This window comes from Cynocephalus volans, chromosome X (assembly GCF_027409185.1).
Source record: "Cynocephalus volans isolate mCynVol1 chromosome X, mCynVol1.pri, whole genome shotgun sequence".
NCBI classification, from domain to species: Eukaryota; Metazoa; Chordata; class Mammalia; order Dermoptera; family Cynocephalidae; genus Cynocephalus; species Cynocephalus volans.
Window position 1 is genome coordinate 13447230 of NC_084478.1, and position 13364 is coordinate 13460593.

The 13364-nt window shown below is 48.1% G+C and overlaps 1 protein-coding gene across 4 annotated transcripts in view; it reads left to right on the top strand.

Moving 5' to 3' along the window:
• Window positions 1-8545: 8545 nt before the first annotated feature.
• Window positions 8546-13364, top strand: part of CLCN4 (chloride voltage-gated channel 4) — a 71552-nt gene continuing 66733 nt past the window's right edge. For 2 of the 4 annotated variants that reach the window (XM_063083142.1, XM_063083144.1), the window contains exon 1: window positions 8547-8781. The gene's annotated coding sequence lies outside the window, so the exon portion shown is untranslated. Of the gene's footprint in view, window positions 8782-10243; window positions 10301-13364 lie in introns of those variants that run through there. The other 2 variants (XM_063083143.1, XM_063083145.1) reach the window with 2 other exon arrangements.

Genomic DNA, 13364 nt, shown 5'->3' on the forward strand with positions numbered 1-13364 from the left:
GAAATGAGGACGAAGACTAAATATATATTTCACAATCTCACAGTCCATATCCAGTCTTCAAACACAGATCCCTTACAGGAAAAGGATTATAAAAGTCAAAAGATACTAGCACATTACTAAAGTCCCATTCAATTGCTAATAATTAGTCTAGACCATCATCACAGTGTATGAAAATGTCCCCCAGGGCAAGGCCACTCAGGTGTGCAGGCTCCATTCACTTTGTCAGGTTCCAAAAGCAGGAGTGGTCCTGGCAAACATACAGCTTCACCCTTTCAGGCATCTGCAACTGGTCTAAATGAGCTAAGAGACCACGCGTCTCTTACTCTGAGCCTCTTTCGCAATGTTCATGTAACGTTGGATTTCCCTTAGTACATAACCCATTTATTTATCTCTTTACCCTCAGCTACTGTTCTTCCTTCTCTCAATTAATACCCAAACTTTTCCACCTTTGGAAGGGACTTTTAAGTTTGTCCCTTGTGCCGGTCCCGTGAACGATACTAGTCTAGCAAGTACCTCCCCTCACTCTCTTTTTCAATAACTTTAAAAAATGCTACCATGGCCAAATCAAACGTGCACCGTTGCTTCGGCATCAAGCCTTCCCCTCCTGGCTGCCCTTGGGCACGCCGCACCTTCCCCCCCGTGCACGTTCCTCCTGCATTGCCCCGGCTGTGCTGAGTCCTCCTGGAGGTGACCTGCATCCCTAGATCAATCCGGCCCCTCTGCTTTCTCTGTGTGTTGGTTGGCTGGGGCTGCCGTAACAAGGTACCACAGATTGGTGTCTTAAACCACAGGAATGTATTTCCTCCCACTTGCTCAAGATCAAGGTGTGGCAGGGTTGGTTTCCTCCGAGGCCTCTCTCCTTGGCTTGCCTCTTCACGTGGTTGTCCCTCTGTCCTTGCACCCCTGGTGCTTCTTCCTCCTCTTCTAGGGACACCAGTCAGATTGGATTGGGGCCACACCCTAATGGCCTGATTTTAAGGTAATCACTTCTTTAAAGACCTTATCTCCAAACAGGGTTACATTGCATTCTGGGGTACCAGGGGTGGAGACTTCAACATATGAGTGCAGAGGGACCCAATTCAGCCCCTAATAGTGTTTTTCCACATCGTCCAGCATTTCCCTTTTAGTTCGTTCCCCTCATCAGGATCCCTGATGCTCTCACGGTTCCCCCTTACAGGAGGGCAGGTGCAGTCTCCCGGGCCTGGGGGAGGCGGCGGGGCTCGCCCAGGGCAGAGAGGGCGCTGGCACTTCACGGGGACAGGGCGGATGGCCCGTCTCGCGTGGGAGAGGCAGGGGTGAGTGGGTGGCCGGGGAAGCGAGTTGCGGGGAGGGCCCCACGTCTTTTAGGTTTTTGTTGCTTGGTGATTCTCCATTCGGATGCCTTCCTGGCTGCCCAGGGTGGGCGGACAGTGCAGCTCAGAGCAGGGCAGGGGAGGAAGGGAAGGGACAGCAGCAGGCTGCCAGGGGTGGGGGAACGGCAGGGGATGGGGGCACAGGGGTGGCTCCCGGGGCAAGGCACAGCCCTGTCTTTGGCTTTCCTGGTGAGGAGTTTCGTTCCCTGTACCCACTGCCTGGCCTCTCTTCCCACCTCCAACCTCCCGTCCCCCCAGGCCCACAACACACAGTCCCAGGAGTCAGGGCTACCTCCTGAGGTCCCTGATCCAAGTGGCCTCAGCCACCAGCCCCAGCACTGCAGGGGCTGGGAGAAAGGACAGGGGCAAGCCCCGCTGGAGGAAAGGGAGGTGTCAGCAGCAGCCTGCTCAGGACAAGGGGGTGGGGAGAAGACCCCAGTACCAGAGAGCTGGCCCCTGCCCACTAAGGCCTGGAAGGAGGGGGGCGCCTGGGAACTGCTGCTTCCTTGTGGGTCTGGCTGGAGACCCAGCCTGCCCTGGCCAGCCGGGCCCAGCTGCCTGCCAAGTGACCAGGATATTGTGCTTTGGAATCCACGCTGGGGTAGGGCGTCAGGCCAGGGGAGGGGGGGGGAGGTGCCACTAAGGTGCTTGTGCTTTAGGTGGGGGTGTTGACTCCTGCCACCCCCCCACACACACTTGGGCCGGCTGGGAGCTAAGGTTTTGGGGCCAGGCAAGGGATGCAGAGTGCCGGGACCCCAGCCCAACTTGACACCACGATGGACACCTCCCCCCAGCCCCGTCCAGCACTTTTCTCATTAGAGCATTTCCACCCTTGACTGGGGAGACTTGTTTCGTGACTGTCTCCCCTATGGACCATCAGCCCTCAGAGCAGAGGGACAGGGTCGCTCCAAAGCATGGCTAATCTGTGGGTCTTGTGCTGTATCTGGTACACACCAGGTGCCCAGTGAGTACGAATTGGGTGAATGAGGGAGTCAAGACCCTATTTGCTTCCCATGGTTGCTGTAACAAATGACCACAAGTGCAGTGGTTTAGAACAACAGGTACTTATCCTTTCACAGTTCTGGAGGTCAGAGTCAGCCATGGGTCTCACTGAGCTAACATCAAGGTGTCCGCAGGGCTGGGCTCGTTCTGCAGCCTCTAGGGAACAATGTTTCTTCTCTCTGTCCAGCTGCTGGAGGCCACTTGTATTTGTTTGCTGTGGCCACATCCTCCATCTTCAGGGCCAGAAATGATACATCTTCACGTCTCTCTCTCTCTGATCTCTTCTTGCAGTGTCATATCTCCTTCTCTGCCTCTGCCCACTTATAAGACCCTTGTGATGACATTGGACCCACTCAGATAATCCAGAATAATCTCCCCATCTTCCCAGGATCCCTAACTCAATCACATCTGCAAAGTCCCTTTTGTCATGTAAGGTGAGATCTTCACAGGTTCTGGGAATTAGGGGGTGAACATCTTTTGGAGGGAGGTCATCATCCAGCCCAGCACAGAGCACTCGCCTTTGAAGGGCTGTTCCTGTATTCTGGTATGTAAGCACTCCTGCATGCATCTCAATTTTTGTTTTGGAACAAGTGATCAGATGCTCTCCTCTCCTCTTGGAAGAAGATTTGCAGGCTCCTGGTGAAGTCCAAAGGCAGAGGCTTTTGTGGCATTGGGAAGCATCTTGCCTGAGACCAGTAGCTAGAGGCACACAGCCTTCTGGACTCCGTTCCCCCCAGCAGACACTGGCCAGATGGCCTTTTCTACCACGCAATTATAGGCAGAATCCCGTGGGTAATAAACACAAATTGTTTAACTAAAATGAAATTAGTTTAAAAGAAATGCTTCATAGCCCTGTCCAATAAAACTATTTGCGATGATGGAGTTGTTCTACATCTGCACTAAAATACTGTAGCTACTAGCCCCATGGGGCTCTTGAGCACTCAACACATGGCTAGAGTGACCAAGGAACCAAGTTTTAACTTTAAATTAATTTCAACATAAATAGGAATTGTGGCTGGTGACTGCCATATTATAGCAGTGCAATTTTTTTGTTGTTTTGGTGGCTGGCCGGTGTGGGAATTGAACCCTGGACCTTGGTTTTATAACCAACTGAGCTAACCGGCCAGCCCCTACAGCAGTGCAATTTTAGAAAAATCATATTGTTGATCCAAAGCAGCTGGACAAGGAACACCTTTTCTCAAAGGCCAGGTCCAGGGTGAGAAAAGCTTTTCCTTGTCAAGGTGCAATAAAACAATTTACTTCTTTCGTCTGTGTATGGTGGAGATGCTATATAACAATGGTGACTGTCTAAGTCCGTTTTCTGTTGCCTATAACAGAATACCTGAAACTCGGTAATTTGTAAAGACACAAAATTTGTTTCTCACAGTTCTGGAGGCTGGGAAGTCCAAGGTTTAGGGGACACATCTGGTGAGAATTTCTTGCTGGTTGGGACTCTCTGCAGAGTCCTGAAGTGGGGTATGGCATCACATGGAGAGGGGACTAAGTGTGCTAGCTCAGGTCTCTCTCTCTCTTCTTATAAAGCCACCAGCCCCATTCCAGTAATAATCCATTAATCCATTAACCCATTAATCTATGAATGGATTAATCCATTCGTGAGGGCTCTGCCCAATCATCTCTTAAACGTTGCACTTTTCAAATACTATAGTTGGGTTTCCCACCCTCTCAGTATTGCTACAATGGGGATTAAGTTTTAACGTGAGTTTTGGAGGGGATAAACATTTGAACTACAGCAGCTACTGTGCATTGTCGGGTCCGCCGCCAGCCGACCCGAACAGCCCTGGCCTCGTTCCTTGGTGGGTGAGCGAATGGCCCAGATTCCTTTTTCCCTCCTGTCCCCTTTGGAAGGAGATGGGGAAGAGAGCCATGAAGAGAGGTGAGCACAGCCGCCGGCCCCAAACAGCCCGGTTAAAGGACACTCAGACGCGGCAGGGGTTCTGTCTAGCAGTTCTGTTTATTATCACACAAGCACTTGCTTTTAAAGGCAAATGGGGAAGGGAGGTTTTTACATCCTCCAATCAGCTTAAGGGTTATGAGAGCGTGCATCCTGTCTCAATGCCTAGCTATTGCAATCACGCAGTGTTCAAGAGCGCGTGGAAGCGCGTATTTGGCCAATAAGGGCTAAGGCAAGGTTCCCGCAGACACCCCCACCCTACTTCCTCCCAGCACCATCTTAGGCTGCCACGTTAATACGCCCTTGTGGGCCCATAATGGCGCCGCTTGTAATGTCACTTAAGGTGGCGTTAGTTTTTAAGGCCCGACAGTGCATCACCTTGCAACTCCTCATTCAGTAGTTTGAAACCAGCCATGGTGGCAGAATTTACACCCTGGGAGTCAGCAAACACCGTGAATCAAGGCTCCGCCCACTCCACCTTGGGAGAGCTGGATTATTTAACATTGACCAGCACACCACTGTGCATATGCCAATTTCAGGAGACAGGTCTACTGAATTGCCTTAGCACAATCTGAGTTTCCTGGAACCCAAAGAGAAAAAGGAGACACTGTCAGCCACACAATTCTTACTGTTAGAGAAGGAAAAAAAAAAAAAAACATATGGTTTCTTGGGAGAAGCCAGACTTCTCAATGCCTTAGAGCTACACAGGATCTTCTCTTGGGCTTCCTAGAATGGACAATGTCCTTGACAACAACTCCAGTGCAAAAGCACAGAGAAATTCCGAAGCTGTTGTTTGTCACATCAATCAAAGCCATCCCTTTGGACAGATGTCAGTGTAATATGGTCCAAGTTTGTAGCTTTTAGATGTTGCGATTTACAAACACAGCTCCGAATGCCGGAAAGTCGGGATTGCATATCCTTGTATTCCACATTGCTTACTTATTTCCCAAATCTTTTAGGATGTTGGCCATGTGCACAGCAGCAAGCTAGGTGTGGGAGGAACTCATTCATTCGTTCACTTGAGACAATATATTCAGGTGTAAAGGAGCTCAAGACACAAAGATATAAAATAGCATCCTCACCTCCAGGTTTTATAAGACCCACCATTTATAAGAATAACTTACCACATAACTCAGGGAGGTAAGGGAGGCACTAACCTTGGGTGCAGAATTTAAGGCGGCACCAAAAAAATCAGTAATCAAGGTAAAACATTTATAAAAATAAAAATGAATGCAAAAATTCATAATGCGCAAAATAACAAATTTAAAAATAAAGACTGTTATCTGTTTGACGACCCTACATTATTGTATAAGGGGAACAGTCATTTTCAATCAGCCAGGGGTTACAGGGCCCACATGTTGCCGAAGGGTGGGTTTATGTGGGTTGACAATGTCGCGAAAATAAACTGAGCCATGTGATGCTCTATGTATACTTTGTGTGTGTGTGTGTGTGTGTGTTTGTGTGTGCGTGTGTCTTGACTGTAGAATTTTTATTAACTTTTCCCACTTGGTTCACAAAATGGGAGGATGTTTTGATAAGTGTATACAGGGTTGCACATTTTGCCTTGTGTCTCAGGCTCCAATAAGGCTCTGAAGCTCCCCCAAGTGATGGATCCTATTACTCGTCCTCCTCTCCATTTTACAGAAGGGAAAATTGAGGCTTGCAGAGGGTTAGCAAAATAGCAGAGACAGAAATATTGTAATACAGTCATGTAATACCTCAAGATGATGTACAATTAAAGGTGCTGATTTTTGGTTGAGAACATTTGGGGACAATTTCAGTTCTGGTGTAACAAACATTGTGTCCTGGAGATGGTGCAAAATGCTGGGCTTTCAAAGGCAGGTAAATCCAGCTCCCCTCTCTCCTTCCAGGAACTTGGGAGTCGATGTGAGCAAATGATTTGGGTATAACCTGGTCAGTGCTGTGTGAAGGGTCGCAGGGAGCTGTGGCTCGGAGAAGGGGTGAAGGGGATGGTCTGGGATGGCTCCTGGGGGAGAAGCACGGGTGCCCAGTGTAGGACCCAGGGTGACCACAGGGTGCTGCTGCTGGGGGAGCAGGAGGCTGATATCAGAGCTGTCTCTGCTTGCTCTCTCTGAACCTGTCTGCAAAATGGTGCTGTTAACAGGCTGCTGCGAGACTCAAATGACATATTGGAGATGTATGTGCTCTATACAATGTACATTTGCTACATTAATACAAGGGGGCTTGAAAAATGTCCATTTTAGAAATATGTAGTGCATTCCAAATCCAGAGAATTTTCCTATCCGCCCTCGTGCCCCATCCACCCAGTTCTCTTCCCCAGAGATAACCACCTTTAGCTGTTTCTCATGTCTCTGTGTCTCTTTTCAGAGACAGTGCATGCATACCTAGGCAATGCATAGGTAGGTACTTTCCACATGCCAATAGTACTACAATTTAAGGGATTTACGATGGAGCAGAGCTTCCAGCACATTATACAATGGGGCACTCAAAAATGGCTGGGAAATGGAAAATTTGGGCAACAAATTCTACTTTGTAAGTAATTCTAAACCAGGGTTTCTCAACCTCAGCACTGTTGGTATTTGGGGCTGGATTCCTTGTTACTGGGGCTGTCCTGTGCCCTGTAGGAGGTTCAGCAGCATTCCTGGCTGCCACCCACTAGATGTCAGTAGCACTCCACTGTTCCCCTATCCCCAGTCGTGGCAGTCCAAAATGTCCCTGGGGGAAAGGGTGCAACATAACATCATCCTCCCCCCCCATTAAGAACCACTGTTTTAAACCTTGTGTGACATTTGTGGACAAGAGAAAAAAGTATAAAAGATTCAAAGGCATAAAAAAAATCTGAGAAGAAAATAGAAGGATTCACAGAGAGAAATTATTTCATAATTACCTGAAGGATCTTTTCATGAAGGATGGTAATGACTAACTTTCTATCTCCACACAAGGCAGAATAAGAAGAGGTGGGTTTAAGTGGAAGAGAAATTGAGACTAGACATACAGACGATTAAACTGGTCATACAGACAATTAAACATTAACATCAGGTCCTGAATGGAGTCTTCTTTCCTAAAGATTTTTATGAGCAGAATAATCTCGGATGGCTAGCAATTGTCCTCTTTGGGCTTTATTGTTAAGCTTTGAGGATCTTCAGGTAATGAATCTACTTTAAAAATTAGCCCAAAATGTTTATTCCATGATCACGTCTACTCTAGTGCTTTCAAGAAAACAATAAACCTTTTCTGGTTACGAAAGTAACCTATTAATTGCAGAAAAGTTAGAAAATATAGCTAAACTAAAAAGAAGAAAATTTTAAAACACCCTTCATCTCACTAACCAGTGACATACCACATTTGATACTTTAGTGATTCACTTCCTAATTATATAATATGTGTGTGGATATAAATATATTACACCTACATACAAAAGATGGGTCACTCAGCGTATAACGCTTTGGAGCTTGCTTTTTTTTCATTTAGTCCACTGCAAACGTCTTTTCACGTAAATAAACATCTACCACCACATTAGTTTTAATTCTTCCATTGTGCAGATGTCTTATAATTTAGCACATCCTTTAGTTTTGGAGATTTAACTAGCTTCCAGTATTTTGAGATCATAAATAATATTGCAGCAAACCCTAGTCTATTCTTTGCAAACCCTTTTTACCCCTAGGGCAAATCTCTGGATATATAATTGCCAGAAGCAAGTGATATCAATGGGGCTCAGAGTAACTGGTCAAACTGTGCATACTTGCAAGGCTTTTGGTGGGAATTGCTAAATGGGGCCACCAGAAAGATTATTCAATTTACATTGTCATTGGTGGTCTCAAGTTTTTTGTTGTTGTTGTTGTCGTTGTTGTTTTGCTTTTTTATAATCTTTGCCAGATTGACAGGTGGAGGGTTTTGGAAGGGTTATCTCATTCTGTTGAAAATTGCGTGGATCAGTTTTAGACCTTTTCTAAATTGCCTGTTGACTGTACTTTTTTTTTAAATGAGAAATCACCTGGAAGAAGAGAAGGTGAACCTAACCTAGTGGCAAAAAAACTGCCTCAGCAGGAGGAAGGTGCCTGTACGTAGTCATTTCAGCCGAGCGGGAACACAGAGCAAGGCCGTTTCACACCGTCCTCCCGCTGTCCTCTTCAGCCCGCAGGAGGGCGTTTTGTATACTCCCACCCCCCGTTGATTCTGGGGACTCCCGTCGCAGTAGTGAGTGCAGCCCAGCTCCAGTGGGCGGGGCGTCCTGTATCAGAGACGCTGGGTTCTCTCCGGACACAAATGCAAGGGTAGGAGGCGAATGACATTGGCACGGCGGGCCTCCGGAGCCAAGAGGTGGCCAGGCCGGCTGGGCAGGGCTGAGTGGCTGGGCGGAGCACGTGATGTCCCCAGCCTGCCTCCGGGGCCCTCTGAGCGCCTGAGGCTGAAATCGACATTTGCCGCTGGCAGGAAAATGTCACTTTCCACCTTCATCACATCCTCAAGCCAAAGGAGCAGGAGATTTCGGTAGCATTTTAACCTTATATCTCAGAAATCTGAAAACCAAAGGTAAGTTGCTGATCACTCAGAGAAACAAACCTGAGAGGCGTGACCTAGAAAACCACGCTGCCACTTTGCTGATTTTAAAAATCTGGTGTTGAAAATAATAAATGGCTGTGAGACGCAAGGGCTGTATTTATCCCTAAATTAGAGATTGACCTTCTGAACAGAAATTTGGTTCATCTGGAGGGAAGGGTGGTAAGAGGGCCAGGGTTAAATATAGAAGGACATAAAAGCCGATGGAATAAATAGCAAGTAAACTCAACTGCAGCCTGCTTGTAAAACAATCTATTTCACTTCTCTTTCCAGCGTGAGCGAAGGCAATGTTCAAATTGTGATTTCAGCTCAAGTGAAAATAAACTAACCTATATGAAACTGGAATACAAAGTTTCTGCTTTTGTCCTTTTACATTTCAAAAACGTTTATATGGTTTGGCAAAAGAAAAATTGGTATGTGCACTGCTTAAGTTTGAAATATGCTATTACAAATTTACGAAATGATCACAGTTGGAATTTTCTAAGGCTTTCTAGAAGACTGTTTCAGTTGTGAATGAGAAATGTAGACATTGTATATATTTTTCGTGATAGTGAAATGACTCAGTTCTTCAGAATGTGACAAAAATCAGAAAATGTGAAATAATGAGTTATTGAGAATTAATTCTTTATTAATCTGAGAGATTAGATGCCTTACCAGAAGATTTAAGAAAACATACACAGACAAAATACAACTACACTCACTCAATAGTGCTTTATTTTCTTTTTTCTTTTTTTCCTCTTTTTCTAGTGCTTTATTTTAAATTATCAAATATTCAAGTAAGTAGTGTAAATATGTAGTGTCACCATTTTTTCTTTGGCAAATACAAATTAATATTGGAATGCAGCTATTGAGAGTAATGAAAGCATTATTCATCAGTGCAATTAGTATAATATTCCATAATGAACTGCTTCGTATTAAAGTATTTGATATTATATTTAATTTTTTTTGGGGGGGGGGGCAGCTGACCGGTACAAGGATCTAACCCTGGACCTTGACGGTATCAGCACCACGCTCTAACCAACTGAGCTCATCGGCCAGCCCCAATATAATATTCTATATACGATTTGAAACATCGAACCTTTATGCAAAGTCCGTCCGTGCACGCTGTATTTTCCGTGTCGTTTTGATTTGCACAAAATATACTGATTTCTCCAGTGCATTGACTAAATACTGGTTTTAAAATCAAACACGACAGGGTGTTTCCTTGCCCTATAATCCCCTTCTTGCTAGTTCTTTGGAAATCCTGTTCCACGTGTGGAGCCTGCAATCCTTTGCACGGCTCCCAGGCCAGGCAGGCTCCGGCGCTCGCCCCCCACCTCCTGGAACTTCCAGGGGCTCCCCGCGCCCACCGCCGGGCGACCCCGGAGGCGTCACGTGGGGCGTGGGCCCGCCCCCCCGGTGACGTCACGGCGCTCGCAGCCGTCGCGCTGAGGAAAGGATGCTGCCGGATGCTGTCCAGGTGGGCGGCCGGCTGCGCCCTGCGGCACCGCAGGTAAGGGACGCGCGACGGCCCGGCGCCCTCCCCGGAGCCCCGGCGGCGCGGACGCTGCAGGGGGAGTCCCGGACCCGCGGCCTGCAGCCCCGCAGCGCCCCCAGAAACCGAAAACGGGGCCTCCGGCGGCGGCTGCAGGCTCGAGGCGTCAGGCGGGGGTGGGCCGTTGCAGGCCCACGCGTGACTTGGGTCTCGGGGTGTCCGCCCCGAGCAAGTGGGCAGGGGCCGGACAGGAAGACGGGGACCTCTTGCTCACGAGGGAAGCCAATCTGCACTGACCGCAAGACATGCATTGTAAGGGGAGAGAGGCTTTGCTTTTAAAAGCTACCTACGACCTGTTTTCCCACCGTCATTGTGCTGCTGAAATAATGACACATTTACTCATTAATTCTCCTTACAGGGGCTGGTCCTCAGTAGCTGGCCTAATTGCTTTCGAAACAAAAGCGTGCTGGGGAAAGGAAACGTCATGGTTAGCAATTTAAGAGCTAGATGTGCAATATAGCTCATTTGACGTTCTTTTGCAAGGTTCCAGCATTTAAAGGGCATACGTCAGAAATGTATTTTTTTTTCTTCTTCTAGGCGTTTAAGTAGATTTAAAAATAACGGTATCCAATAAAATGAAATGCAGCCTCCGAAGATAACGTGGGAGAGTAAGAGACAGCTCCATCTCCTCGAACAAAATGGTCTTTAGCAGGGAGTGGACGTGGAGATAACACCTAAACCCAAGAATTTCCAGCGTTCTTTCTAATTCCCTTGCGGAATAATTAGCTTGCTGAAAGAAGGGGCTTGATGACTCAGCGGCAGGTGGTCAGGTGACTCTCCAGTTCTAGCATGACAGTGGGGGGGATTTTAATGGGCTCTTTCGTGTTTACGTTTCTTTCTCCATGTCCAAAGGAAACTGTCCCTAGGACGTGTGTGGACACTCTTAGGAGGAGAATGTGGCATTCTTTCCTGTAAAACTTGACCCTTCCAGAAGCCGTGATGTCAGTAAACTGTATTGGAAACCACACCGTGAATAATTTGACTGACCAGCAACTTTTGGGGGACATGTAAAATAATGCTATTTTCGTTGATACTGAAGAAGGCATTTCTTTCAGAGTGTGGGATACCCTGATGTATTGCTGCAGTAATTCAGTGATTTATTTATTATTGTGATTTTCTTCCTTTGGTTATGGTTTGCTACAAGAATTAAGATCCCTGGGTCCCCACCCTTCCTTCTCCCCCAGCCCCAACCTAGACAGAGCAAAGCAGATGATAGAGGCTGATGTAATGGGGACATGGTCTCACTTCTGGCTTTGTGACTGTGTACCCTTGGATAAGTTACTTTGTGTCTTTGGCCCTCAGCTTTCTCATCGTCCAAGTAACAAAGGGATTTAGGTCAGGGTTTCCCAATCTCGGCACTACTGGCAGTTGGGGCCAAATAACTCTGTCACGGGGGCTGTCCTTCCTGTGCATTGTAAGATGTTTAGTGGCATCTTTGGCCTCCATGTACCAGAGGCTAGTAGCAAACTCTCCCTCTTTCCTTAGTTGTGACAAACAAAAATGTCGCTGGTCATTACCCAATGTCTCCCGAGGGCTCACTGGTTGAGAATCACTGATCTAGGTGATCTCTAAATGTTCTTCTGGCTTCAACATTCTGGAATTCATTTTCTTATGATTTGTTTGGTGCTGAGCCCTTGGTTATAAATCTGATTCCATTTCATAATGTCATATATATTGGAAAATACAGCGTGGAGGACTTTTTATGCTGTGGGTTTCCAGAAATAGCTTCTGTTGAAAAGGAGGCAGGGGGAGGCTGTTTGTATGCCATCTGCAGCTGGGAGGCTTGGCAGAAAGGACAGTGGCAGGGATGAGAGAAGAGAAAATGCACTTGGGGGGGGGGGATTGGTAAAGGGACAGGAAAATCAACTACACCGTGTATTGATAAATTAAAGGAAAGAAAAAAGGAAGTGCGCTAGATGAGCGTGGCTGAAGCCTGCAGGGCTCATGCTCAGCACACCCGGGCCACCTCACTGTCCATATTAACTGTGGACCTGGCTTAGTCCTAACAGCTGAGAGTCCATTTCCGTGTCTGCAGACATGGGAGTCACAGTCTCCACTCGGAGATGGGGCAGGATGAAATGGGGCAGCGTGCGGTTCTGGCGCCCAGTGTGGTAAGGACGCTATGGTGGCGATGTCCACGCAGCCAGGAGGAGGTGAATGCAAACCGCCCACGGAAGCTGCGGCGCGGACGCTCCCTCAGGGCGGGCCTGGTCGCGCGTTCAGCTTCAGTGCAGCACTGGTGCCTGATGGTCTGGCTTTGACACTTGCGAGGGCGACGGTGGCTGCACCACCTCACCTCTCAGAGCAGGTGCTGGTCCTGCTTCCTTGGCCTTTCGGGAGGACCAGCTGGATGTAAGAGGGTCTGCGCGCTGGGAAACTCCCGAGAGACATGAAGCAGTGATGGCAGTGGCGCTGCAAGGTGTGTGACATGTTTACTGTGTGGGGGGCAGACACTTAGAATGGCCAGAAAATATTCCCTTGTGTCCCAGGCCTGGGACCTCGATGCGCCCCTCCCCTACGTCCCTTCCCGTCGGCGACATCCCTTCCCGTTGGCACTCTCTTGCTCTCTCCCTTCCTGGCTCCATAAATGTTGGTCTCCTGGGAGGGACAGGAAAGCCGTCCTGGGGCAGGGTTGGCCTTCATTGAGAACGGGCCACTGTGCGACAGCCGGGGAAGAAGCCGCTGTGGCGAGGACCTCGAGTCCTCGGTCCAACAGCCTGTGAGGAAGTGAAACCCGCCCGCGGCGCGAAGGAGCTTAGAAGCAGATCCTTCGGCCCCAGCCGAGTCTGCAGAGGGTTGCAGCCTCAGGAGAGGCCCGGAGCCGAAGCACTCAGCCACGCCGCTCCTGCAGTCCGGACGCAGAAACAGGCAGGCAAGACGTGCGTGCTTCCTGCTGCTGTGTTCCCGGTGATCTGTTACACAGCAGGAGATGCCCAATACCTGTGTTCATGTGGAAGCCTCTTGTTTTTTGAGAATGCATGCTGAAGTATTTAAAGAGGAGTGTCAGGAGAACAATAATTTA